Source organism: Felis catus, chromosome B1 (genome assembly GCF_018350175.1).
Source record: "Felis catus isolate Fca126 chromosome B1, F.catus_Fca126_mat1.0, whole genome shotgun sequence".
Taxonomy (NCBI): domain Eukaryota; kingdom Metazoa; phylum Chordata; class Mammalia; order Carnivora; family Felidae; genus Felis; species Felis catus.
The window spans coordinates 165,851,855-165,879,377 of record NC_058371.1 but is presented as its reverse complement, the minus strand read 5'-3'; the positions used below and the strand labels follow the sequence as shown (position 1 = coordinate 165,879,377).

At 36.3% G+C, this 27,523-nt stretch overlaps 1 protein-coding gene across 6 annotated transcripts in view; it reads right to left on the bottom strand.

The window, feature by feature from the left end:
* COX7B2 (cytochrome c oxidase subunit 7B2) overlaps nucleotides 1-27,523 on the bottom strand; it is a 155,775-nt gene that overhangs the window by 88,431 nt on the left and 39,821 nt on the right. For 4 of the 6 annotated variants that reach the window (XM_019829553.3, XM_019829554.3, XM_006931136.4 and 1 more), the window contains exon 2: nucleotides 7,020-7,075. The gene's annotated coding sequence lies outside the window, so the exon portion shown is untranslated. Of the gene's footprint in view, nucleotides 1-7,019; nucleotides 7,076-16,496; nucleotides 16,654-27,523 lie in introns of all 6 variants that reach the window. The other 2 variants (XM_023253144.2, XM_023253143.2) reach the window with 1 other exon arrangement.

Here is a 27,523-nt window from a genome sequence, read left to right as displayed (position 1 = left end):
CTGAAAACCTGAAATAACTGTAAACAAAGAAGACATGGACGATGTGAGCATGAGCATCTGAATCCTAGATGCCTAGAACATAAATCTAGGAAACAATATATTCTTTGAAAATATACTACTGTTTCTGAGAGGAAGCAAGCAGCATCCCCACCATAAGCAAAATAGTTTCAAGAAACATTCAGGGGAATTTATATGTTCTAGATAAGCATCAGATTTTGAAGGAGAATCAAAAGGTGTTTAGGTTCATCCCTATTCTATAGCACTTCAAATCATGCCAAATAATTATGTGGCCTCAGAGGCAACACTTTCAAAGTAAAAACAACAACAAAAAAAAAATCATGAAGAAACTACTTATATGTCTTACACTGAAAATAATTTAGAACATCTGTAATATTTTAGGTGACCTATTTCATGTATCAGATATATAAAATGCATACAGATAGATATAGACATAGACATGGATATGGATATGGATATATATCTATTTCAGAAAACCACTGTCAAATTTCATTAGCTGAGGTAGTTATTATTCCTTATTAGATGAAGAGTACAGATGGAGCATGGTCACAGAAGCCAAAATACTTGTTATCTATGTTAGCTGTTCTTTGTTTTTTCAGGAAGACTGGACTTGTGTCACTGAAAAGTATTTAATTCTCTATCAGACCCTGTGGTCATGCATCAAAGCACAATGTGGTCCATTAATCCTGGGTAGAGTAAAATTATGGAGTATTTTGTGATGGTACAAACATGTCTAGATGCCTTACTGGTATTTATAGCTTCTCTCAAGTGTGTGGGAGACTGGAGAGGGTCAGTCCTTATTATTTAAACCTGGGTCACTGGCAGCATTCCTCTCATTCATCTTCTGGGAAAATCCTGCGTGTCACAGTTAGAAGAAATGATAATGTACTCAAATATCTTTCTGTAGCTTATCCTAAGACATGAGAATTCTAAGTGGCATTTGGATTTGGCTCAATCCCAGACATTTTATTCCACATTGATTTTCCCTTTCCTGGAGCTTTTTTTCATTTCAAAATCTGCACCAAAAAAAAAAAAACAAAAAAAAACCCTCAAGATCAAACCCTGAAATCAATGCCAATGTCCCTGGACTTTCTTTTTTGACTCAGGTTCTTGAGCACTTCTTTTTCAAAACATCTACTGATTATAATTTTTATGCTTTATTTTAAGACCATTTTCTCATTTTAACTCCTTTGAATCTCTGTGATTTTATAAATAGTGCCCTTATTATGGTCTGATTCTGGCTTTCCTCACAGAATTTGCCGAGAGTCCCAGAGTAGAACAGACTATTTTTGTGTTCTCTTGAGGAGGCCTGTTCCCTGGCCCTCCCTTATTGTGAGTTTGTTCCAGGCTGTCGGCTGTCTGATGTTTTGATGTCTCTCTCCATTAACTAACTCTTGCCTTTGAGCTTCAGCTTCTTGTTTACTGCCTTCCTTGTTACAGCTCTTGGCTTACTGCTTCAGTCTGTGTGTCAATAGAATCCTTGGCAGCTTCCTGTGTCATTTCTTGCCTCTCCTTCTCCACAGATTGCTTTTCACCAATTTGATTTTCCAAAGATAGCCTGTCAACAGTTCAAAGTGTGGATTCTGTCTGTGGTCTCTTAGACTGTGTTCATTTTAATTATTAGTATGAGGCAGCAAGGCTGACACATAAAAGTAAGTGACCACTTATACTGTGTCACTGAAAAAGCACAAGGATTAAGTCCTGTCCAGGGTGCCTAAAATCCCAGATGACAGATTCATTTCTCCAATTTCCAAAACTTTAATATTCTCAGGAGAACTTTAGCAAATTTCAAATACTCTTTTCTGTCTACCCTTAGAATTTTCTATATAAACTACTATGGCGCTTACCATATTATATATTCTATCTTATACTGCATTATATATTGTAACTAATTTTGCTTCTGTGCCTCCAAGAAGACTGTAAGCCATCTGCATAGGAATAGTATTCCAATCCTCAGTATTTCGGGTAGCACATGGTGACAGGTCTAACTACACAATTGTGGAGCTGATAAACATGAAATATAGGTGGAAAGGTGAGAAAATTCCAATGTATTTACGTTTTTTTTTCTTTTCGTAAACTTTATACTCAACGTGAAGCTCGAACTCACAACCAGCAGATGAAGAGTCACATGCTCTACTGACTGAGCCAGCCAGGTGTCCCTAAAGGCTCTATGCATTTATTTTAACTGCAGTGCTAATAAGTACCAGTTAGAGAACTGAGTCAGTGGCTACAACAGAAAATCTAAATAACAATGGCTGATGCAGCATGGTGGATTTTTCTCATGCAATGAGAATTCTATAGGAAGCACATTACTGGTATAGTTTTGGAAGTTCAAGGATGCCATGTCTAAAAATACCAATAATACTCCTGGTCTTAAGGTTACAAGGTGGCTGCTCCACTTCCTGTCATCATGTGTATCTTCTGTATCAAGAAAGCAAAACCTTTCCAGATTATATCATCAGATTTTTGGTTATATTTCACTAGACAGAATTACAGGAGACTGTTCCTCAAAACACCAAAAAGGATGAGAAGGGGGGGTGGCTTGTATTTTTTTTTTCTTCTTTTTTGCCTTTGTTTGCCTGCAATACTGGAACTCCATAAGTAAGAGGGAGAGGAGAAAAAATATTGAGTAAGTCACAGGAAACCTCTGTCAGAAGGGTATTGATGAGTATATAGGTGCCAGGAGAGAGTCAATGTAAATAAAAGAGAGAGCACATGAAATCAACTGATGGCTGCTTCTCCATCCTGTCCAGTAATGGAGGACAGGAGTCAAGCATTTTGATTTATAAGCTTTAAAGCCCTACTGAGGCATAAGTTTCAAGGGAATCCTAACATAATGTCTTTCTATTTTTCATTCAGCTCTTCATGGGATTCATAAATAAAGTTTTCCTGGGGCGCCTGGGTGGCTCAGTTGGTTAAGCGTCCAACTTCAGCTCAGGTCATGATCTCACAGTCTGTGAGTTAGAGCCCCGCATCAGGCTTTGCGCTGACAGCTCAGAGCCTGGAGCCTGCTTCAGATTCTGTGTCTCCCTCTCCCTCTGCCCCTTCCCCGCTCATGCTCTGTCTCTCTCTGTCTCAAAAATAAATAAAAACATTAAATAAATAAATAAATGAATAAATAAATAAAGTTTTCCTGAGCACCTTCTATTTATCTGGCACTGTGATACATTGAGTAAAATTATGTAATAATTTGTCTTCAAGCTGCCAACTTTAATTAAAATGAACTTTTCAATATCAGTAGTGAGCACAGGGTCATGCAGTGGTCCACTGAAGAGGCACTTAACTCAAAATGGATCTGTGCTTGTAGAGTAGGAGTTTAGTCAGAGAAGAACTGCTACAGAAGGAGAAAGTGAAGCTCGCCAATTGACGTGCAGAAGGGACTGCTGGCATAGAGTATTAGTGCATAAAGGCCCAGGAAGGCAAGACAAGTAAAAAGTATTCTGGGATTTGCAACTATTTTTTTAGTGGTGCAAAGCACAGAATTCAAAGGGTGAGGACGATGGTAGTGAGAGAAATTAGAAGAGAGGTATGCAAGAAACGATGGGTGTTTTTACACAATTAGACACTAAACCATTTTAAGCTGATACTAGTTTCATGCTTTAGTAAAGTTATCCTGATTCTACTGAAGACAGTTTACTGGAAACAGATAACACTGGAAAGAGGGAATTCAGTTAAAGGACTATTCTAATTGTTCAAGTGAAAAATATGAAAGCCCATCTCAAAACAATGCCAGAGGAATTGGGAAAAAAAAGGATACTGATTCTAAAGACATTAAACAAGTCAAAGTCAAAAACACATTCACCAAATGCTGTGTGTGCATGTGTTCATGGCAAGGGGTGGAGGGCAGGCAGGAAAAACAAGTACAGAGGTAGGGCAGAAATGAGGGTAGAAAAATAAGACAACTTCCATTTCTTCACTCATTCACTAATTCAATAATGATGACTGAGCCAATTTTCCTAAAGATAGCATATGTTTGGGCTAAGACATAATAAAAATATACACACCTCTTCATATTAATGTCTATACATCTGACACAAGCACAACTTGAGACCACCTCACCAAGAAAACAGTCATTCAGCCACTGAGAAACCTAACAATGTGCTCTTGAATCATGGACAAACAGCCTACTTCCTAAAGTAAATCTCAAAGGCCAAGGGAATAATATAACACACCAGATATTATTAAACAAAACACAGTCCTGATCAATACCATGTTTCCATAGTGAGTTACTTAGGAGCCTTCAAAACAACTTATTACGGAAATGAGACTCATGCTTTGGCTTTCTCTCTCACTCTAACCTTTTTTTTTTTTTTTCCTTCCCCTCCCCTATGGGTTTCTGTTAAGTTTCTCAGGATCCACATAAGAGTGAAAACATATGGTATCTGTCTTTCTCTGTATGGCTTATTTCACTAAGAGACTCTTAAAAACTGAGAACAAACTGAGGGTTGATGGGGGGTGGGAGGGAGGGGAAGGTAGGTGATGGGTATTGAAGAGGGCATCTTTTGGGATGAGCACTGAGTGTTGTATGGAAACTAATTTGACAATAAATTTCATATATTAAAAAATAATAATAAAAAATAAAATTAAAAAAAATGAAATGAGAAACTTATTAAACTGGCCTCTGTAGCAATTAAAAATAAAATCTATTATCTAAAATATCAGGTAAAAATTATTAAACCATAAGGAAAACGATGCAGGCTTCACAAAGCCAATCCATACCTAAATAGAATAGCAAGACACATAGGAATAGATTACAGTCCCAGGTCCAGAGAAAACCAACAAAAGTGGTGCGTTGGAAGCATGCAGCAGTTTCTAAAATTAGCATTCTATTATCCTGCCTTTATATTATGCATTAAAGGTGCCTTAAGGCTCACTAACCCAATAGGCCTTGTCACTGCTGTTACCAGCTCAACCATGCTAATAACAGGGAATCTCTTAATGCATTCTCTGGTTTGAAAAAAAAAAATGTATAGAAGAATGAATAATGCCCAAAGTAATTCTGGCTTCCAGACAAGAAGAGCATCCATATTAAAGAATCCATCTCTTGTTTTTCAAAAGATTTCTCTCCTCTGCGTTTATGCCTTGGGAGACTATTTGACCTTAAGGACAATGAAATCAACAAATTAGCAGAAATGAGTGTGATTAAAACAAATGCATAGCATAGTGGTTGTAAGCTCACTTTTAAGTCAAAAAGATCTGAATTAGAATTTCCTCGCCTCTCTAAGTTTCATTAATAATATAGACATAATAGCATCTAGTTCACAGAATTACTGTGAGAAATAAATGCTTACAAGGCACCCAGTCCCATATCTGGCATAAATAAGTCTTAAATAGATATCAACATAAAAGATGGGTTAACGGCATCTTGGGAAGTAGTGATTTGCATTTCTCTTTTACAGGAGATGAGACTGAGGCTCTGAGAGGGTCAGTGACTTGTCCAAGGTCATGATGCTAGTAAATATCAGAACAAGGATTCAAGTACAGATCAACTGTGGTATACAGCAGATTGCTCTGATTTTTTTATTCTACATTTTAGAAGATATCCTTTCAAAAAGCCAGGACTTAACATAAATACGGTGCTGAGGTTATGGCTTCAGAATTAAATCAAAGACGGAAAAGGAACATACAGAGTAAAATAAGAGCAAAAGCAGTCTACTGCAAAAAGCTCGTACTACAGCCCTGGACATGATCAAGTTTAGAACACAGAACCTGTGAGAAATGGTTAAAACAATCAAGATAATTTAGTCTGGAGAAGAGACAATAGGAGAAAATATAACTGCAACTATCAAATTTACAGAAATGTAATTTAAAAGATTATACACACTTTCAGTCTGCAAGGATGGTTTAACTATTTCCAAAAAACTAAAAATTAAATGTAACAAAAAAATGAGTTTTTTGTTGTCAATTTTGAGTAAGAGTTTGTGCTGGTGGGAGTGATTTCAAGGGATAGATGAGAGCTCTATATATGATTCACGGATGAAATACTATGTTTATATTTGCAAGTTCTGTAGCTATTGGGGAGCTGCTGGATTTTAAGGGAATATTAAAACCTAGATTATCTTTCACATGATTTACATTTCAAAAACAAAATGTATGTCTGAATTTTCATGTTTAAGTATTAAAATATCCATGAGTTTACCAAAAAGAAACTGCTCATAGCAATTTTCCACTTAACAAAGTTATTACCAGCAAAGAATTTGATTAGTATGTAAAAATTTATCTCACTATATAATTTCACACTTACTAAATGATATATTATTTGTCATTATCTTGAGATGAAGAAGTTTAGGGACTAGATATTTCCAAATTCCACTTTCAAACTGACCACTGACTCCAGATATAACCATAAATTAGGGCAAGAAAAAAATCAAATACCTATTTCTAGACAGTTACACACCATACTGACCAAATCAACCTAGTATAAAAAAAGGACCAGCACCATCTAATAGCGAACAGAGTTTTAAAAAATAATGTATAAATTTCTCATGAATCTATAATTACATAACCACACCAGGGGGCGCTCTTAACACTGAAATGATAGATGACATATTTTAAAACACATGGTGGTCTCAGTTGGCCAAAATGAGATTTTTTTCTAGGCATATAGTACTTGCAACAAGTGCTTATCTCTTGAAAATGTTTTCTGGCAACACACACATTTTTTTTTTTTACATCCAAAATGTTTGTGTTGTTAAGACTATCAAGTTAGTCTACCAAGAAAAACATTTTCTGCTGATACGAAACATCTTATTTTGGAAACATTTGTCTAGTTAGACTGGCATCTGTCTCTTATTCTTTCTGTGGTTATGCAGGTTCTCAATAGTCAACAAACTGCTTAAGAGTTCATAAAACTTTAAAAATGGTTTCACTGCCCACTTTATTTTTTACAAAATCCCCATCTAGTTTCCCCCTTCCCACCACAAAAAAAGAGGTCATCTAAAATTGACATACAGCAAAATTCTAATCTGGGCAGCATGGGATTTTCCATATTTTCTCATTACCTGGTAAGAACGTTGAAGCCCAGACGCTCTTCTCAGGAAGTTCAAGATTCAGACTCCTAAAAATACAATTAGAAAATCAGTGTGAGGCTTCAAGAAAATAGAAAGAGGCAAAAAGTAAGTTTGGGTTATGTTACCCACAGAAAATCACCATTTACTACTCTATCAATAGTAAACATTTTTATACAAATGACATCTGATTAAATAAGCTTTAAGACACAACTTAAAGTTGAATCACAAAGTTTGTGAAAGAAAGAGGACATAGCTACCGGTCTTCCAATGTAGTAGAGAGAGTTGTAAACTTTTCTCAACCCATGTAGTTGAGATCACCCCCTTTTTTTACCAGCTGCCTCCCTGACTCATCATCTACCTGTGCCTAAACTGGAAGAGTTCTGGGCAAGGTTAACAGAGTATGAATGAAGAGAAGGTTGTTACCACAAATGCTGAGTTCAAGGAAACATGAATGGACCTATCTACTGTTTGCACCCTACATGAAATTCATCAGAATATTAATATTTCAAATCCTATTGACAATACCAAATTTTTCATTCTAGAACAAAAGTAAGGATTTAAAGTAAAAATATACCTGGAGACAAAAGATAAATTTATTTATTACTTTGGATCAAAGTATATGTGAATGATGGGAAGTCCTACCTACCCAGAAGTAGATTTTAATATAATTTTTGAGTATATGGAGGGGATGGAAATAAAAAAAACAACACAGGACTGGGATGTCTGGGTGACTCACTAGGTTAAGCACCTGACTTCAGCCCAGGTCATAATTTCACAAGTTCATGGGTTTGAGCCCCACACTGGGCTCTCTGCTGTCAGTACAGAGCCCACTTTGGATCCTCTGTCCGCCCTCTCTCTGCCTGCCCCCTCTGGAAAATAAACAAACATTTAAAAAATTAAAAAAAAAAAAAAAAAAGAACACAGGACGAAAAGAGATCAGGCTATGAAGGAAAGAACCCTCCAGAAAGAAGTACGTTTGGAGTCGGGTGACCACTTTTACCTACGTTACTCCCTCTTGATCTTTGGAGTGAAAGAAACAATTACTGTTGACTAAGACAAAGGAAGCCTTGTTTGGTAAGAAGGAACAGCTGACACGAACCAATCTGGCATATGGTAAAGCCACATGATTTTCCATCAACAGCAAAGTTAAAAAGCAGTGGTATTTGGGGTTCCATGTGGTCCATCCTGTTAGAAGCGGGCCCTTAGTTACTAGAAAATGAAGAGTTTATTCCCCACTAAACTGGAATGGTTGCCAGAGAGCCACCAAGTGACCTATAGTTTAAATAAGGTTCTAGTGCCACCTGAAGATAAGGATAATAGCCAAAAAATGACAAATTTGTAAAATAGTTTGATGAAACGGCTGGTGGGTATGAGAGAATGGAAACAGTTAAGGATGTCACAAAGCTTTTTTTATCTAAGCAAATGAAAGGATAGAGCTGCCATTTAGTGGGACCGGGAAACAATAAGAAAAGCAGTTACTAGAGGAAATAATTATTTTGACTTTGGATATGTAAATTTTTATATGTCTGTCAGACAGACTCATGAAGAGCAGTATAAAGTAAGCAGTTAACCAAACCAGTGTAGAGTTTAGAGGAGACCAAGCTCTCAACTATAAACCAGGGTGTTTTTTTTTTTTTTTACTCACTGACAATATCTAAAGCCATGATATATAAAAGGAAGTGGGTGCAGACAGAGGAAAGAGAGGACAGAGACAGAGACTAGCCAGGAATGTGGTAGACTCCAGTGGCTCCATCATCCGTGCCTCTTGGTGGTCATGCCCTTGTATGATTTTCATTCCTTAGAATGTGGACAGGACCTCTAACTTGTTTCTAACTCGATATATGAGACAGGGTGTATATGAATTATACTGTGTGATTACATTGTCACATTATGTAAGATTATAGCAGATTTTCCCTCTGCTAGCTTACTTTTATGAAGCAAACAGCCATGCTGAGGAACCACTTGGCAAAGAAACGAGTGTGGCCTATAAAAACTGAGGGAAGCCTCTAGCTGGCATCTTGTAAGGTCTCCAGCCTCCAGCCAACAAGAAAATGAAGCCCTCACTGTCGCAGTCTCAAGGAAGTAAATTCTGCCAACAATTTGAGTAAACTTGGAAATAAATCCTTCTCTAGTCAAGCATTCAGATGCTACCTCAAGCACCAGATGACACTTTGACTGTAGTCTTGCAGAAGACCTAGTTAGGGTGTGCTCAGACTTCTCGCCCAAAGAAACAGAGATAATGTGTGTGGTTTTAAACCACTAATTTTGTGGTGATTTGTTATACACCAAGAGCAAAGTAATGCAAGCCCTGAGTTACTACAACATTTAGAGGTGAGGAGATATGAAAGAGCCAGGGAAAAAAGGCCAAATAAAAGAGGCCAGTGAGGTAGGAGGAAAACCAACAAAAAGCATTTCTTCAAGAGGCTTATCCCCAGCTTCCTCAGAGAAATCTGAGACAAAGAGCAATGGGACAGGTGAGTCTGCTGTCCTATTGGAGGCTCACAGGTAATCGCCATTGAAAGGGACACAAGAAGCCAGGTGCTACTTGGCTCTAGCCTCTTTCTGAGGAGAAAATGGTAAAACGCACTACTAAATAAATGAAATGAAATTCAGTCTTAACAGTCTCCCCAGAAGACCCAATTAGTGCCAGGGTTGTGCTACTTTGCTGCTTGTAAGACTTTGAAAGTTGGTATTTCAAAACTGGCTAACACTTAATACCAATCAATGTCAGCTCATTTTAATTACTAAGTAGCTCACATAACCTATTTTTAAACTTTGCATTGTTATTAGACATGCTTAGATTGGCTTGTAATTTATTTTTTTAATCAATACAACCAAATCTAATGAACATGTATTATGTGCAAGGCCCTGAATTAACAGCTATAGTCAGTGAAATGAGATGCCCTCCTGCTTTTGTACACGTATGGTTTGCACACTCCTACTGAGTATAGAGCACTGGCATACAGTGTGTAAGTTGTATGCACATTCCTACTACATATAGAGCACTGACACATAGTGTAATTTGTATGCACACCCCTACTATGGATAGAGCACTGGCACACACTATAATTCACATGCACACTCCTACTACGTACAGAGCAGTGGCACACAAAGGCTATGATGTGCCCTAATATGATTAGTATTCAGCTTTTATCTATATTTATCTATAGTTAGCATTCCATTTTCTGTAATGCTTTGAAAGCAATTTCTCCTCTATTTATTAATTCAGTGAAGATGTATTGAGCACTTACTAAAGTATACAAAGGGGCAAACTGGATTAACAAGTATTCACAATTCCTTCTGTAAGAATGGCATTATCCAAAATGTGTTTCATTTATGTCCTCAATATTCTTTACTTGTGTGTATGTGTATCTATCGACATTTACTCTGCCTAGCTTATAGTATATTTGTCTATATACACCTTGCCTATCTATATATACACTATATAGTATGTGTGTGTATATGCTATACATTTATAGTTTATTTGCCTATATACACTCTGCCTAACCTAGCAATACAACTCTGTCCCTTGCAACTATCTGTTTTTCCCCAGGTTTTGTTCTATCATCAAGCCCCAAAGATTAAATCATTATGGTCCAGTCTGTTCAACTTAGCAGTCTTTGTTATTCTCAATAATATACTTGGCACTCTGAGGCAAGGGGAAATGTAAGACTAGATCATGTCATGAAGGAGTTTTCAACCTGTTTTTTTAATGACAGCTTTCCTATTCTCCTTTTTTTCTGCCTATCCTCACCTGAAATGTAAGCTTCTCCTTAGGAGAGATTCCTATTAACTTTTTACTAATAGACCTTTTAGCACATAGTATGTGATCAATAAGCATTACTTAGCTGATTAGCTACTTTCCAAAATGATTGAGGTGGCCTGCGTGAAAACAGAAATATATACTTAGACAAAAACATGTAAATACACTGTTGGATAAACATACACAAACTATAGCTAAATAAAAAGGGGCTGCAAAATGTTTAAACCATACTTTTCGCTCAATAATTTGTTTAATAATTTGGATACAATAACTATTTTAAAAAATATTCATGTATAACTATATTTAAAAATTAAATCTAGGTCTCTGCTTTCCCACAGCTATTACAAACAGAGAAATACAGATTTTTGTAACCTTATTTCCAACAAAAGAAAGTATTTCATTTTATTAAAAAACAAACAAAATATTTTTCCTGGGTGGTAAATTCTAAGTATTTATTACAAGGATCATTAAGGAAAAACTCAGAGCACATATCTCCCTTAATGGTCTTAAGCAAGATGGAAAAATTGACTTGAAATTGTTAAAATTAAAGTGTTGCACTGAACAAGATATACGGCTCCATCCAGAATTTATACTGTGATTCTACTATCACTCTTTGTGTTGCTGATGCATATATCAGTCGATAATTATTTTTTAGGACAATTTGGTAAGCATTTTGAAGACCAGAAAAAGTCTGCTAAATGAACATAAATTTCTTGTACTTTCCAAAATACACAATGTATCCACACTGTATTGATAACTCACATGAAAAACATACCTCAATATTAATATCTATTTCCCACTTCCCAAAGGGTAAGGCTTTACTTCATTTTCATGTACAGTACCATATGAAGTTATGTGAACACAATTTTGGCCTGTAAAGCACTGCAAAATGTAAATCGATTACTAACACTGTAAAGAAGTATAGTTATTTACCAGTGTTATACAAGTGAGAACAAATCGTTACTCTAGAAAGGCCTAAAACATAGCCTGCCAATACTATAGCAAGCTGCTGAAGCCATTATCCCTGATGAATAAGGGATAATGTGTATCACATGTCCATGCACCTACAGAATCAAAACTCACCAGAGCTAGGATAGGCATCTAATCCAAGGGTAGTGAATCCATTAGGTTGGCTTGTGATATTAGATGAGGGCTTGTCCAACTAGAAAAAAATTACTGGTGGCAATCGATTTCTTTCTCTTTGAATCTGAACTAAGTAATGCCAAGAAAATTAAGCAGTGATAGAATTGAAGGTGATAAAGGACACAAGTTATTTGGGGATATATGTGCAGAGGACTATAACAGAATTGCCATCAGAGGTGTTTTGGCCCATGATAGGATCCAAGATGGTAAGTGGTCTCTGAAGAGTACTGACTTTGCAGTTCTATACAAATCAAACTGTATTCAAATAAGAAAATTTTATCTTTTTCCCCAGCTTTACTGAGATATAATTAACATATAACACTGCGTAAGTTAAAGGTATATAAGTTGTTGATCTGATATACATATGTACAGTGAAATTGTTACCAAGATAAGGCCAGTTGACACAACCATCACTTCACATAGTTAATAACATTTTGTGTGTGTGGAGAAATTTGGGGTGGGGAGAACACTTGAGATCTACTCTCCCAGCAATTTTCAAGCAAACAGTACAGTATTGTTAACTACAGTCACCATGCTATGTTTTAGATCTGTCGAACTTACTCATCCTACACCTGGAAGTGTGTACCCTTTGACCACCATCACCCACCCCTCTCCCCCCATCCCACACCAGCAACAACCACCCACTCTATGTTTCTGTAAGTTCAGGTTTATTTTAGAATCCATATATAAGTGAGATCATACGGTATTTGTCTTTCTGTCTGACTTACTCAATTTAGCATATTGCCCTCAAGGTCCATCCATGTTGTTGAAATGGCAGGATTGCTTTCCTTTTTATGGGTAAATAGTATTTTATTTATTATACCATATATATATATACATATATATTATACCACATACGATATATTATACCACATATATATTTTACCATATGGTATACCATATTATACCATATACTATATATATTATACCATACCATATACCATTATACCATATACCATATATACATACACACACACCATATTTTCACTATCCATTTATCTATCAACAGACACTTAAACTTGTTTCCGTATCTTGGCTTTCGTAAATAATGCTTCAACAAATGTGGGAGTAAAGATATCTCTTCCTATGGAAATGACTACATTCCTTCAGAGTATATACCTAGAAGTGGGACTGCTGAATCACAAGGTAGTTCTATTTTTAATTTTTTGAGTAACCTCAATACTATTTTCCACAGTGGTTACACCGACTTACATTCCCACCAACAGTGCACAAGGGTTCCCTTTTCTCCACACCCTCTTATGATACTCACTTTTATTGTGAAGAGAGGCTTTCAGGAACCTAATCCTGTATTTATCTTAGGAACAATGGTTTGGTATTCTCTAGCAGTGTTTGTGGTGACTTCACAGATCATAACTATTGTAAGTAACAAGAATAGACTGTATATTTTTTTTAGTATAGTTGCCACACAATGTTACATTAATTCAGGTACACAACATAGTGATTCAACAACCTATACCTTATGCTATGCTCACCACAAGTGGAGCCACCATCTATCACCATACCACAGTATTACAACACCACCGACTGTATTCTTTATGCTGTGCCTTTTATTCCTGTGAATTATTTATTCCATAACTGGAAGTCTGTATCTCCTACTCCTCTTCACCCACTTTGACTATCCCCACATACCCTGAATCTACCTGAATATATATTAAAGTTTTATAATGTATATGATTGTCAAATCACTATACTGTACACCTGAAACTAATATATTATATGTCAACCAAACTTGAAAGAAAGAAAGAAAGAAAGAAAGAAAGAAAGAAAGAAAGAAAAGAAAGCACTAGATTTCTGAGTACCAGAGGCTTTTGTTAATAGTTTACACGGTTCCAAGCATGATACAATGGGTGTTTTCTCAACCCATGTCTGATTTGCTTCACTCCTTTTCCATGGTTCTTTCATTGTCTCTAGTATCTTACAAAACTATGTGGTTAAGTTATTTCTATACCTTTTGGGGTTTTTGACATGGCTTTTTGTTCTAAACTTTCTATTATTTTTTTTCTTTCAAAAGTGTTTCATGATATTATTAAAATGATATATATCAGTTAAATGAAAAAAAAAAACCCACAATGAGTTTATATTGATACCTTTGATTCCAATCCAATATCACAGGAGTCATTTTAGCCTTCCCCTCTTTCCTTATTTAAACCTCTTTCTGCAATAGTGATAAAACCCAGGTCTCATTATCTAAAGTTTATTTATTTGTCCAATTCTAGTATATACATAAAAATTCTAGTGTGTATAATATGTATATAAAATATATGCCTTGCTATTCCAATCATGTTAGAAACACTTTTACTAATTAAATCACAGCATTTATATACATTTTTTTTCCTCTTTGGCTATACAATATCCAGTTAAGATTCTGTTTTCCACAATAATTTTGGTTATTTTCTTCCCTATTCTCTTCAATGTGGTTATATTACTCTTTTGTAATGTAGTTAGATTTATTTTTTAGTTTATATCCTATTTTGGCTTCTCCCTACTTTCTCATTTAATTTTATATTTGTTTATATTGGGGATATGTAAAATCTTACTATTATTCCAAGAGTCAGAATTGTACAAAAAGATATGCCAATAGAAGGGTCATTAATGGTGTATTTTAAATCAATTAACTCTAATTTACAAGTCATGAACTTAAATGTTTTCCACTTCAATTCTAGAACCTGTATTTGCTACATGCAGTTCTATATAACTACAGATTTTCACACAGGTAGGATGAGAAAATCTAAAAGCAAAAGAATCAAATATCTTTCTTGTAGACAGTTCAAGTGAACTCAGCTTCTTTAAAATTATTTTAATCAGAACAAAATATTTTAACTCTATAAATTAAAGCAACAAGATATACTGAGTAGAGTGTAATTTTTAAGTTAGATTTACTAATTAACTTTTAGTGACTCTTAATCCTTTGAGATTGAATAAATACAGTACAATGTATATAAATACATGCACCAACATATATTAACATACTGTTTTTAGAGCTTTCACATTTATTTACCTTAGTTACTGGCTACCTAACACACTGAGTTTTAAAAAAATGTTACAGAAGTTAGCAAAACCTCTAAAATAGAATTACTCAAGGTATTTCTCCTTACAGAATACATGAAAGGAACTCTTAGTATGAATCCCACAAAAGGTCAAGATAGCTGACAGACTTGAGAATATGAATAAGTAAATTCTACAGTTGCTCTATCCAAGACAGTAGCCACTAGCTATAAAGAGTTATTGAAACTGAAATAGAAATTAGTTAAAATATAATAACTGCCATTTGACAGGTCAGACATTTCTATCATTCCAGAATGTCTGGAATGTTTCTATCATTCCAGAATGTTCTATCGGACAGCACTGTTCTACTCTATAAGTTCCATGAGGCTACAGGCTAGTTTCCTGGGGCTGGCATATAATAGCCACTCAAAACATATTTGTGTAAGCAATGACTAAATGCAAAATATCAGGAACAAAATAAGGCAACAAGTAACAAGAGGTATTTATTACAGAAATTTTATAATATAAGACAATGAAATTAACTTGTATATCCTATAAAATGCAGTCATCAAAATAATAATCTAGTTTTATAATGGAATATTATAAAGCCACTAAAAGGGGTATTTAGAAAAATTAATGACTTGGAAAGACAGTCATGTTCTATAGTTAAGCAAAATAAGCCACAGCAACATTTTAATGGGAAATAAATATGAAACAATAAACACTATAAAGAGAGTGAAACTTAGTTATCAGATTATATTCTAACTTTCATTTTGTCAATTTGTTTCCTAAAGTTTTTAAAACAATGTTTTTTAATTTGTCATAGGAAAAATCAAGATTTTTCTTGTTTGTTTCATAAAGCTTAAACATTTAACTTCAGCCTAGATCTAGGATTTATTCCCAAAGAAATTAACAAAATATACTGATCAAAAATAATTATATAAGTTTTACTTCATTATAAAGAAATAAAGATTTCTATATAAGAGTGTTCAATATTTACTCCTAATAAAATATGAAAAAAGAATAACAAAAATATGACAATCATCACAGAAGAAAACATAATAAAGCATTAAAACATGCTTTTGAACAATATTAAAAATACAGCAAACTAGACAAGTACATTATGCTACTCTGATTTATGGGTTGAGTGAAAAAACTAAGCTAAAAACTAGATAATATGATCCTAAATTTACTGAACTTAAATAATGTAGAGGCAACAGAAAGGTGTTTAGGCAGTTAAACACATGGACCCAGAGGATAGACAAGTAACTTTTTTAAATGGACTTCTCTGGGTGTTGGGTAACAATTTTTTTCTTCATACTTTTTTTTATAGTTTTAAAATGCTCATCATGAAGTCTGGTTTTGTTTTATAATCATAAAAATAAAATGATATACATACATCCAAGTTCGGAATTATCTGCTCCTCCAAGTTCCTACAGGTCAGTGGGGGATAAAAGCCAGGGAGAGGATAGGAATACAGGACCAGGATGGGGTACGATTTCCTTCAAAAGCCCTTGACTAACATCACCTGTCTCAGCTGTACTTCACACACTCACCTCAGCTCAGCACTAGAGGACTGGATATTGACTTTTACTTCTCAGGACTACCTTATATGGGATTTTATTTGCCATGCTGTCCCTTTGTTTTATTCCTCAACTGCAAAGTCTGGTTTCCACTCCTTTAGTCTCCTCGCATAGTGCACTTCATCTAGCACTGGAAGGAGATTTACAAAAAAAAAAAAAAAAAAAAAAAGATATTAAATTGAACAAGATATTCTCTCTTGAATAGAAGATGCAGTTTTTCATCCCAGCAGTCTCTCTTTACATAGAAAGGGTAAAATTAATAGTTGAAGACTAAAACTACTTCTAGGGGAAAAGACATTTTTTGAGTAATTGAGAAAAAGCCTTGGGCAAAGCTATTATGACAATTTTTGTGCCCATCCAAAGTCATCACAGCTGAAGTTTTTATTTTTATTATTTATTTTTATTTTTTAAAGAGGAGAGAATATTTGCAGTGGAAGAAAATCACAACTACAATGACTTCAAAATTTCATAGATAGATGAAATGGTGACTAGGAATAAAAGTAGTTGGAACAATGGTGATATGGTTTGATACAACTAGTAACAAAGGCACAAATCTTTACATGTAAAAGTTAAAGTTCAAGTGGTCACAGGTAGAAAGACTGAAAATGTTGTCAATATTATACACACGGACATGGCAAGTGAAGAACAGAATAGAGAGGACAAGCACACAATGACAAGAAAGGTGGCCTAGTGGTTCAGGGCACAGAAGCTGAAGCCTGACAACAGTCAAAATCCCATCTCAGCTATCACGAGCTGTCTAACCTTCAACAAGTTACTTAACCTTTCTTATACCTCAGACTTCCCTACTATAAAAGGAAGGCAGTAATAATACTTACCCCACACAGCCCTGAGGAGAATAAAATTATACCACACAGTAAGTTTAATAAGTGCTAGCTGATTCGGACTGTGAGGTACTGAATAACTATTTCAGTAGAATCTGTCTTATTTGGCTTACAAACACCATAAAATGCTAATTTCTATTTAAAATTTAAAGACCAGTTTGAGCTGAAGTCATGAATACTGGCCTCTAGTTGCAGTTCTTCTACCTGGAAGTGAACTGTGGCCTCACTATTTTCTTTTCTAAGTCCCAGTGGTGTCATGAGGAGGTGTACTGGGGTAAGCTTTACATTCTCTTGCTGCTTTGAAATTCCTATGATCTATATAGCTGGGAGAAAAAAAAAGTGTTTTAATACTGCTGCTTACAAAATATTTTCACAGTAGGAACTGAAATAGTGGAGCATTTCAACATATTTATGTAACAGCTAAATTAAACAAAGAGCGAGTACAATTTCCCAGTGGAAAAGCTACAGAAGTAAAAACTGATCAAAACAAAGAGTTTTCAGAATGTATGCAGTAGTAAAATTTCAGTGCACAGAAGAAAAGCCCTGAAAAACCAATGCTGGTGAGAGCAGAGGAGTAAGAAACAATATAGTAAGCATTTTTTTCTCTTTTCCTTCATAGCCTCATAGAGAGGTGGAAGGAATACTGATAACAGATAAATTCCACTATCACAGTTGTATCTTTCAATATCACAATCTAATTTAACTAGTATGTATTATCTTGTAATTAATTTAGTTAGCTTATTAACTATTAAAAGAAGGTGGGGATTTTGAAGAATTTTTAAAAATCTTATGTCTGGCCTCTAAGAGCCTGTATGTATGTATGTATGTATGTGTGTGTGTATCTCACAGAATAAGCCTATATATAAGATATGCTATACATAATTTGGTGCATTAAAATATATGGTGTTTTTATGTACCATAGAATAAGATATATATATACACAGTTAAAGATAAAAGGTAGAATGCATTCAAGTAGACAAATAAATGACTTAACAGTGGGATCATAAATTCAAATGATTTTCAGGTCCAGGAAGGCCAAGTAAATAAGTACAATGGGCAAAGTAGATACACAGCCAAACTGAAGTATGCTTTCTCAGAAAAGCTGCTCACCAAGTGCCTGTGGACTGCTGCCAATGGGAATGAATGGAGGCCCAGGGTTCCCAGGTCTTCTCATTTTTAAAACAGAAACAAGAATCTAGAGGTGAATGTAAAATCTCTCTCTCTCTTTCTGTGTGTGTGTGTGTGTGCGTGTGTGTGTGTTGCAAACCAATTTAAAAACATCGTGTAAATCAAGCAGACACATCTCTGAGGCATATGCAGCCTGTGAGCTGCTAGTTTACAATCTTTAGTTTTATTAAGTGCTACAGAAAAAATATTTGTTGACACTTTATAATGCTTCAGATGTTTAACATGCTATAACATTTTCTTCTCATAAAAACCTTAATTATTATACCAATTTTTACAATTTTATGGGAAAACTGAGGATCAGGGAATCTAAATAATGTCTACATAGTGACATATCCAGTAAGTAGAAAATCTGGTTTCAAAACTAGATTTGTCCAACTCCAATGTCCCTTTCTGTTATAAAACTCTATCAAAAAAAAAGGATGTGTGAAAAAGAGAACTTTATGTTAGACACGGGATGGTAGGTAAGACTTGAGCAACCAAGGGGGGAGATACCAAATGGTTTTAGTTAGAGCCAATTTGTGAATACTGAGGGGAAGGAATGAGCATGGTATTTTTAAAGAACAGCTTGGAAACTGGCCTGGTGACAGTAGATATTTCATACTGGCAAAATCAGGGAAAGTGGATCATATATAAAACATAAATATTTAATTTAACATTTACCACAAAACAGAACATTAAAAGCTAATAAGCTGAAGATACTGCCTTTTTCTATTCATGTTTTAATGGTAATAGTACATTTCCTTAAGCTTATTAGCTTTTATGTACTACCAATGTCAAGCAACAATCAACAACATCCTTTATTGTCTTTACTATTTTCCTAAGAGAAAAAGATTTTGAAAATCATGCTGACACATGTACATGAACAAAATTATCTGATGTACTGTCCTCCTAAATCAGACAACCAAAAGCAACCCCCAAATAAAGTTATTCCCATATTTGAAAAAAAAGTTATGTCCTTTCTAAATGAATTATTCATAAGTTACATTCTTTATGTTCACCTGAAGATACTCAGTTTCCCTTAAAATGTCTTACTTTGACATCCCAGAGAGCATGATCTCATCCTCAAAGGAGTTAAAAAGCTTCCTTGATCATTACAAAGAAAAAAGCTTCCTTGATCACTGCAAAGATCACTGCAAAGAATGTAATTTACATTCTTAAACAAATAATTTGCTTAGTTTCAAACTCACAAGAAGACTTTGATTCCTTTAAAAATCTAAATTGTACTATCCCCATTAAAACAGTCTTCTCTTTAGTAGGAAAATCAGAAATAATATTGGGGCGCCTGGGTGGCGCAGTCGGTTAAGCGTCCGACTTCAGCCAGGTCACGATCTCGCGGTCCGGGAGTTCGAGCCCCGCGTCGGGCTCTGGGCTGATGGCTCAGAGCCTGGAGCCTGTTTCTGATTCTGTGTCTCCCTGTCTCTCTGCCCTTCCCCCGTTCATGCTCTGTCTCTCTCTGTCCCAAAAATAAATAAACGTTGAAAAAAAAATTAAAAAAAAAATTAAAAAAAAAAAAAAAGAAATAATATAAAACATGAGAAAGGAGGTTATTTATCTCACAATCAGCCTTGAAAAACAGACCAGTGTTGCCAGAACCTCTGATGTTTATTTTCTTCAAAAGAAACTGGATTTTTTTTAATGTAAAGTATCTTAATTTTTTTATTTTTTAATTTACATCCAAATTAGTTAGCATATAGTGCAACAATGATTTCCAAAGTATATTCCTTAATGCCCCTTACCCATTTAGCCCATTCCCCCTCCCATAACCCCTCCAGTAACCCTCTGTTTGTTCTCCATATTTAGGCCTCTTATATTTTGTCCCCCTCCCTGTTTTTATATTATTTTTGTTTCCCTTCCCTTATGTTCATCTGTTTTGTGCCTTAAAGTCCTCATATGAGTGAAGTAATATGATTTTTGTCTTTCTCTGACTAATTTTCCTTATCATAATACCCTCTAGTTCCATCAATGTAGCTGCAAATGGCAAGATTTCATTCTTTTTGATTGCCGAGTAATCCTCCATTGTGTGTGTGTATATATATACACACACACACCACATCTTCTCTATCCATTCATCCATCAATGGACATTTGGACTCTTTCTATACTTTGGCTATTGTTGATAGTGCTGCTATAAACATGGGGGTGCATGTGCCCCTTTGAAACAGCATACCTGTATCCCTTGGATAAATACCTAGTAGTGCAATTGCTGGGTTGTAGGGTATTTCCATTTTTAATTTTTTGAGGAACCTCCATACTGTTTTCCAGAGTGGCTGCACCAGCTTGCATTCCCACCAACAATGCAAAAGAGATCCTCTTTCTCCACATCATCGCCAACATCTGCTGTTGCCTGAGTTGTTAATGTGAGCTATTCTGACAGGTGTGAGGTGGTATCTTGTTGTGGTTGTGATTTGTATTTCCCTGATGATGAGTGATGTTGAGCATTTTTTCATGTGTCGGTTGGCCACCTGGTTGTCTTCTTTGGAGAAGTGTCTATTCATGTGTTTTGCCCATTTCTTCACTGGATTTATTTGTTTTTTGGGTGTTGAGTTTGATAAGTTCTTTATAGTCTTTGGATACTAACCCATTATCTGATATGTCGTTTGCAAATCTTCTCCCATTCTGTTGGTTGCCTTTTAGTTTTCCTGATTGTTTCCTTCACTGTGCAGAAGCTTTTTATTTTGATGAGGTCCCAATAGTTCATTTTTGCTTTTACTTCTCTTGAGCCTGGAGACGTGTCTAGTAAGAAGTTGCTGTGCCTGAGGTCAAAGAGGTTTTTGCCTGATTCTCATCTAGGATTTTGATAGCTTCCTGTCTTACATTTAGGTCTTTCATCCATTTTGAGTTTATTTTTGTGTATGGTGTAAGAAAGTGGTCCAGTTTCATTCTTCTGCATGTCACTGTCCAGTTTCCCAACATAATTTGCTGAAGAGAATTTTTTAAACTTTGGCTGTTTAAAAAATTTTTTACATTTAAAAACTGCAGACCTCCCTCCTCCTTCCCCAGCTTGTAACCTCTAGATAAAGACTACAACAGTGATATAATAGGATTAAAACACAAGGACCTAGCCACAAAGACAAAATCTAGTGAAAGATATAGAGATGTTATTAGGCAGTTAAAATGCTGAGATATTAAAACTGTAAAAGATGATTTGAGAACAAGAAATTGGTGGGGTCACTTTCTCAGTCTTAAAGAACAGGGAAGGCCTTCCAAGACCATTAACCTGTACATTGAGACCTAAAGAAAATGTGGGAATTAGCCAGGGCTGGGGACTGAGTGGGAAAGAATGGTGGCAATGTTCAAACAGAAGAAATGGTTTATACAAATGTGAAGAGAAAAGATACTGCTAATTAAATTGGGGAAACATAAATGTCACTCATTGACTTTCTTTACTACACACTTTCCCCCAAATTTCCCAATAAAGTGAAGAAAACATTGTAGCATCACTTATATCTTAGTATACTAACTCAAGCAGTAAGTGAGTGAGTTTCAGGCCACTTTTCATTCATGAAACGATTTGCTCTGCATTAAATACAAGAGAAGGAGGAGGAAATATATAGAGATTATTCTAGTGGTTTAATATACTGCATTTCAAAGTTAAACCTGACCTAATTATTCGGTTTGGTATAGGCTCACACACTCCAGGGGAATACTTAATAATTTCTTGAGGGCAGGAGACTTTTTTCAACAATACAGCTTTATTTCCCCAGCTCAAGATTCTGATGGGTACCATATGCGAGTGTGAGTGACTCTGCGTGTGTGTGTGTGTGTGTGTGTGTGTGTGTATGCATGTGCATATTTGTCTGGGTTCCAGGTGTTTTAAAGATTCTCAATGACAGCCCTAGCCTTCTGCAGATGATGGAGAAGTGTCTTATTCTTGAGGCATTTAAAGCTGGAAATAAAGGTAACTAGTCATAATAGTAACTAACATAAAACAGGGTTGACCACTTTCATAAAGCCATTTCAGGGACACCTGGGTGCCTCAGTCAGTTAAGCCTCCAACTTCTGATTTTTGGCTCAGATCATGATCTTATAGCTCATGAGTTTCAGCCCTGCATTGGGCTCTACACTGACAGTGTGAACCTGCTTGGGTTAGTCTCTCTCTCTCTCTCTCTCTCTCTCTCTCTCTCTCTCTCTCCCCTCTCAAAATAAATAAACTTAAAAAAATCCATTTCATGGGGCGCCTGGGTGGCGCAGTCGGTTAAGCGTCCGACTTCAGCCAGGTCACGATCTCGCGGTCCGTGAGTTCGAGCCCCGCGTCGGGCTCTGGGCTGATGGCTCAGAGCCTGGAGCCTGTTTCAGATTCTGTGTCTCCCTCTCTCTCTGCCCCTCCCCCGTTCATGCTCTGTCTCTCTCTGTCCCAAAAATAAATAAACGTTGAAAAAAAAATTAAAAAAAAATCCATTTCATAAACATTAATGAATATTCCTTACCACAACCTTGAGAGATAAATGCTGCTTACCACTCAAAAAAGCTATGTGTGATTTTCCTCTATTTATTTATCCAGTAGCTGGCAGAACTAGAACCTCAAAGTCTGTTGACTTAAGATGGAAAAAATATTCTTTCAGGAATTGTGTGTGGTCCTTAACATTGGATAAGTCTGATGAAAAATGCATGGATAAATGAACAAGCCCTCACCCATGGGCTCCACGATAGGGTTGAGATTGTTGAAATCTCTGTCTCTCGTCAGAAGTATGGTCTCTTCCTGCTATCCATCTTAATACCCAGACCCCAGCCCTACCAAGCATCCTCCTTTCTCTTACTGCCATGGCCACTGGTACAACCTCTTTGATTTATACTCAACCTGACTCAACTGCTCCTTCTATGTCCTCTTTTTTGACTCAGGTTCCTAGCAAAAGAGCACAGATTTAGGACTCTGGGCGAAGTTGGCACAGTAAAAGGAGCCTGACATCACCCTATCCCATTGTTTTCAAAATAGGTATCATTCACACCCAACTCAATAATCCAGAGAACAGTCTGAGTACTGGCAGTACAAACTCCACAACCAAATATAAAGAAGCTGCATCTGAAAAGGTAGGAAGTTCAGAAAGGCTGAGGGAGGCTGCCCACAAGAGGGAGGGAACTACTCATGTGGAAAGGGAAGAGAAATGGGATCTTACACCAGAAAGCTCACATGGGGAAGACTAATCCCCATAACATTTGGCTTTAAAAACCAGAGGGGCTGAATTCCATGAGTTCGTAAAACCAGTGGGACTTGGAACCTGGAGCTTTAAAAGTCAGCTGACTCAGCAGTGGGCAAACCAGGGCAAGTGACAGCTGGGTCAGCATCCTTAAGGAGACAGCAGGCTGCACAGAGACACAACATAAAAATGGCAGGTTACACAGATTATACAATTCTGGGAACAAATGGGAGACAGATCTATTCATATTGATGAATGAGTATTTTCCTTTCTCTGAAAATAAGAGAACTGGCAGGCCCCATTTTCCTTTCCCACCCTTCGCCATAAATACACAGACACCTGAAAGAACCAGGGATGTATAGATACTTGATACCTAACCCAATAGCAGGGCACCATACCCACAAGTTCTGAGGGCTCACCCACTCCAAGCTGGCTAGCCTCGGTGCCACGCTCTGGGAAAATTTTGTGAAAGCCACACATGTGCCCCACCCAGCTACCAGGTACACAGCTGCCACCAGGCATATCCACCATGCTGGGCCTAGCTAAGTGTCCCCAGGCACTGACCCACACTACACTCAGCCATGCACCCCCTGCTGCTATCATGCACAATGCCCAGCCACAGGGCCAAACCACCACACTGCGCCCAGCCACACACCCAAACGCTATCATGCATAGGGCCCGGCCACCATAGTGCTTCAAAGGGGACAGGCACAGGACTAGTAGCCCAGCAAAAATTTTGCTAACACCACTGCCCTGCTCCCAAGTTCCCCAGTGGGCATGTCTCCTCATAACTGGCTTTCCTGGTTCTCACTAACACCTCAGAGCAAGCACAGTTCACAACAGGCCGAGAGTCAGTGCAGACAACTGCACTGAAAGGAAAAGTGACTCAGACACAACAGCAAAAGATGAGCAACACACACAGAATACTCTCCTGAAGTGCCAGGTTCTGGTGAACGGGGAACAGGGAATTGCAAGCCACTGAGGGCCTTTTCTTTATTAAAGTCACTACTTTCAATAGCAAAAGACACAGGTGACTTTCTTAAAACAGAAACAGACACAGAGAGGCAGACAAAATGAGGAGACAGAGAAATTTATTCCAAATGAAAAACAGAACAAGGCCACAGCCAGAGATCTAAGCAAAATAGATACAAGTAACATGCCTGATAGAGAATTTAAAACAATAATCATAAGGATTCTCACTGGACTTGAGAAAAGAGAAGAGATGACTGGGACCTATAACACAGAAATAAGGAGTTACATAACCAAGATAAAAGGTACAACAAACAAAGTTAGAAACATGCTTATCAGTAGAATGAACACCAAGATGGAAAAAGCAGAGGAATGAATTAATGACCCAGGAGACAGAGCAATGGTAAGTAATCAAGCTGAACAAAAGGGGAAAAACAATTACAGGAAGCAAGAATAGACCTGGGAACTCAATGGCTACATCGAATGTAATTATATTTGTATTACAGGAGTCCCAGAAAAAGAAAGAGAAAAAGGGCAGAAAACCTATTTGAAAAAATAATGGTTAAAAAATTCCCTAATCTGGGGACAGAAACAGTTAGTTATCCAGATCTAGAAGGCACAGAGAACCCTTATAAAATCATCAAAAGCAGATTCACACCAAGACATGTTGTAATTAAATTTATAAAATATAGTGATACAGAAAAAAATTTTAAATCAGCAAGACAAAAGAAGTCATTAGCATACAGAAGAAAACTAAAAAGAACACCAGTAGATTTTTCAACAGAAACTTTGCAAGCCAGGGGTGCCTGGGAGGCTCAGTAGGTTAAGTGTCTGACTTCCACTCAGGTCATGACGTCACGGTTTCTGAGTTCAAGTCCTGCATCAGGTTCTGTGCTGACAGCTCAGAGCCTGGACCCTGCTTCAGATTCTGTATCTCATTCTCTCTCTGCCCTTCCTCCACTGTGCTCCATCTCTCTGTCTCTCAAAATAAATAAATGTAAAAACAAAAATTAGAAACTTTGCAAGCCAAAAGGGAATGGTATAATATATTCAAAGTGCTGAATGGGAAAAATCTGAAGCCAAGAATACTTTATCCAGCAAGGTTACCATTCAAAATAGGAGGAGGAATAAGAGTTTCTCAAACAAATGAAAAATAAAGGGGCTTATCACCTCTAAACTAACTCTGCAAAAAAATGTTAAAACGGACTCTTTGACTGGAAAGGAGAGACCAAAAGTGACAGTATAGAAGTAGGAAACACAAAACCACTAGAAATGAGTATTGCTGTTAGAAATAAAACAAGGAACTTCACACACACACACACACACACACACACACGGATACAAAACATAACATATACCTAAAATGTGAGAAAAGAAAAAAATGGATTCAAACTTAAAACGACCATCAACTTAACATAGACTGCTATGTACACAAGAGATTATATACAAACCTAATAGTAACCCAACATCAAAAAACACTAATAAATATGCAAAGAACAAAGAGAAAGAAATCCAAATCACTAAAGAAAATCAGCAACACAGAAAGGCAAGAAAGGAAAGTCTAGTTTATCTGACATAAGAATTGCTACCCCAGCTGTCTTCTGACATCTATGTGCATGATGGATGTTTCTCAATTCTCTCACCTTTATTTATTTTTAAAAGACATTTGTTTATTTTGAGAGAGACAGAGAGAGAGAGAGAGAGAATCCCAAGCAGGCTCTGTGCTGTCAGCACAGAAATCGATGTGGGGCTCGATCCCACAAACTGTGAGATCATGACCTGAGCTGAAATCAAGAGTTGGACGCTTAACTGACTGAGGCACTCAGACACCCCATAAATCTTCTCTTTTAATTTTTTTTTAACGTTTATTTATTTTTGAGAGACAGAGAGAGACAGAGAACAATCAGGGGTGGGGCAGAGAGAAAGAGAGACACAGAATCCACAGCAGGTTCCAGGCTCTGAGCTGTCAACACAGAGCCCAACATGGGGCTCGAACCCATGAACTGTGAGATCATGACCTGAGCTGCAGTTGGATGTTTAACCAACTGAGCCACCCAGATGCCCCTCAACTTCTCTTTTAATCAGCAGGTGTCTTTAGGTCTAAAATGTGTCTCTTGCGGGCAGCATATAGACGAGTCATTTTTTTATCCATTCTGTCACCCTATGTCTTTTGATTGGGGAATTTAGTCAATTTACATTTAAAGTAATTATTGATAGATATGTATTTATTGCCATTTTATTACTTGTTTTGTGGTTGTTTCTGAAGATTTTCTCTGATCCTATATTGTCTTTCTCTTTCTCTTTGTTCTTTGCATATTTATTAGTGGTTTTTGAAATAACCACTAATTTGGGATGCAGCAAAAGTGTTTCTAAGAGGAAAGTTTATAGCAATATAGGCCTACATCAAGCAGCAGGAGATATATCAAATAAATGACCTAACTTTGTACCTAAAGGACCTAGAGAAAGAACAACAAACAAAACCTAAAGTTAGCAGAAAGAAGGAAAATAATAAAGATTAGAGCAAAAATAAATGATACAGAAACTAAAGAAATAATGGAACATATCAATGAAACTAGAAGCTGGTTCTTTGAAAAAAATCAATAAAATTGATTTATCCAGACTTATCCAGACTTATCAAGAAAAAAAAAAAAAGAGAAAGAACTCAAATAAAATCACAGATGAGAGAGGAAAAATACAACCAACACCATAGAAATATAATCATAAAAGAATATTATGAAAAGCCATATGCCAACAAACTAGACAACCTAGAAGAAATGAATAAATTCCTAGAAACATATAAACTACTAAAATTGAAACGGAAGAAACAGAAAATTTGAACAGACTGATAACAAGCAAAAAAACTGAGT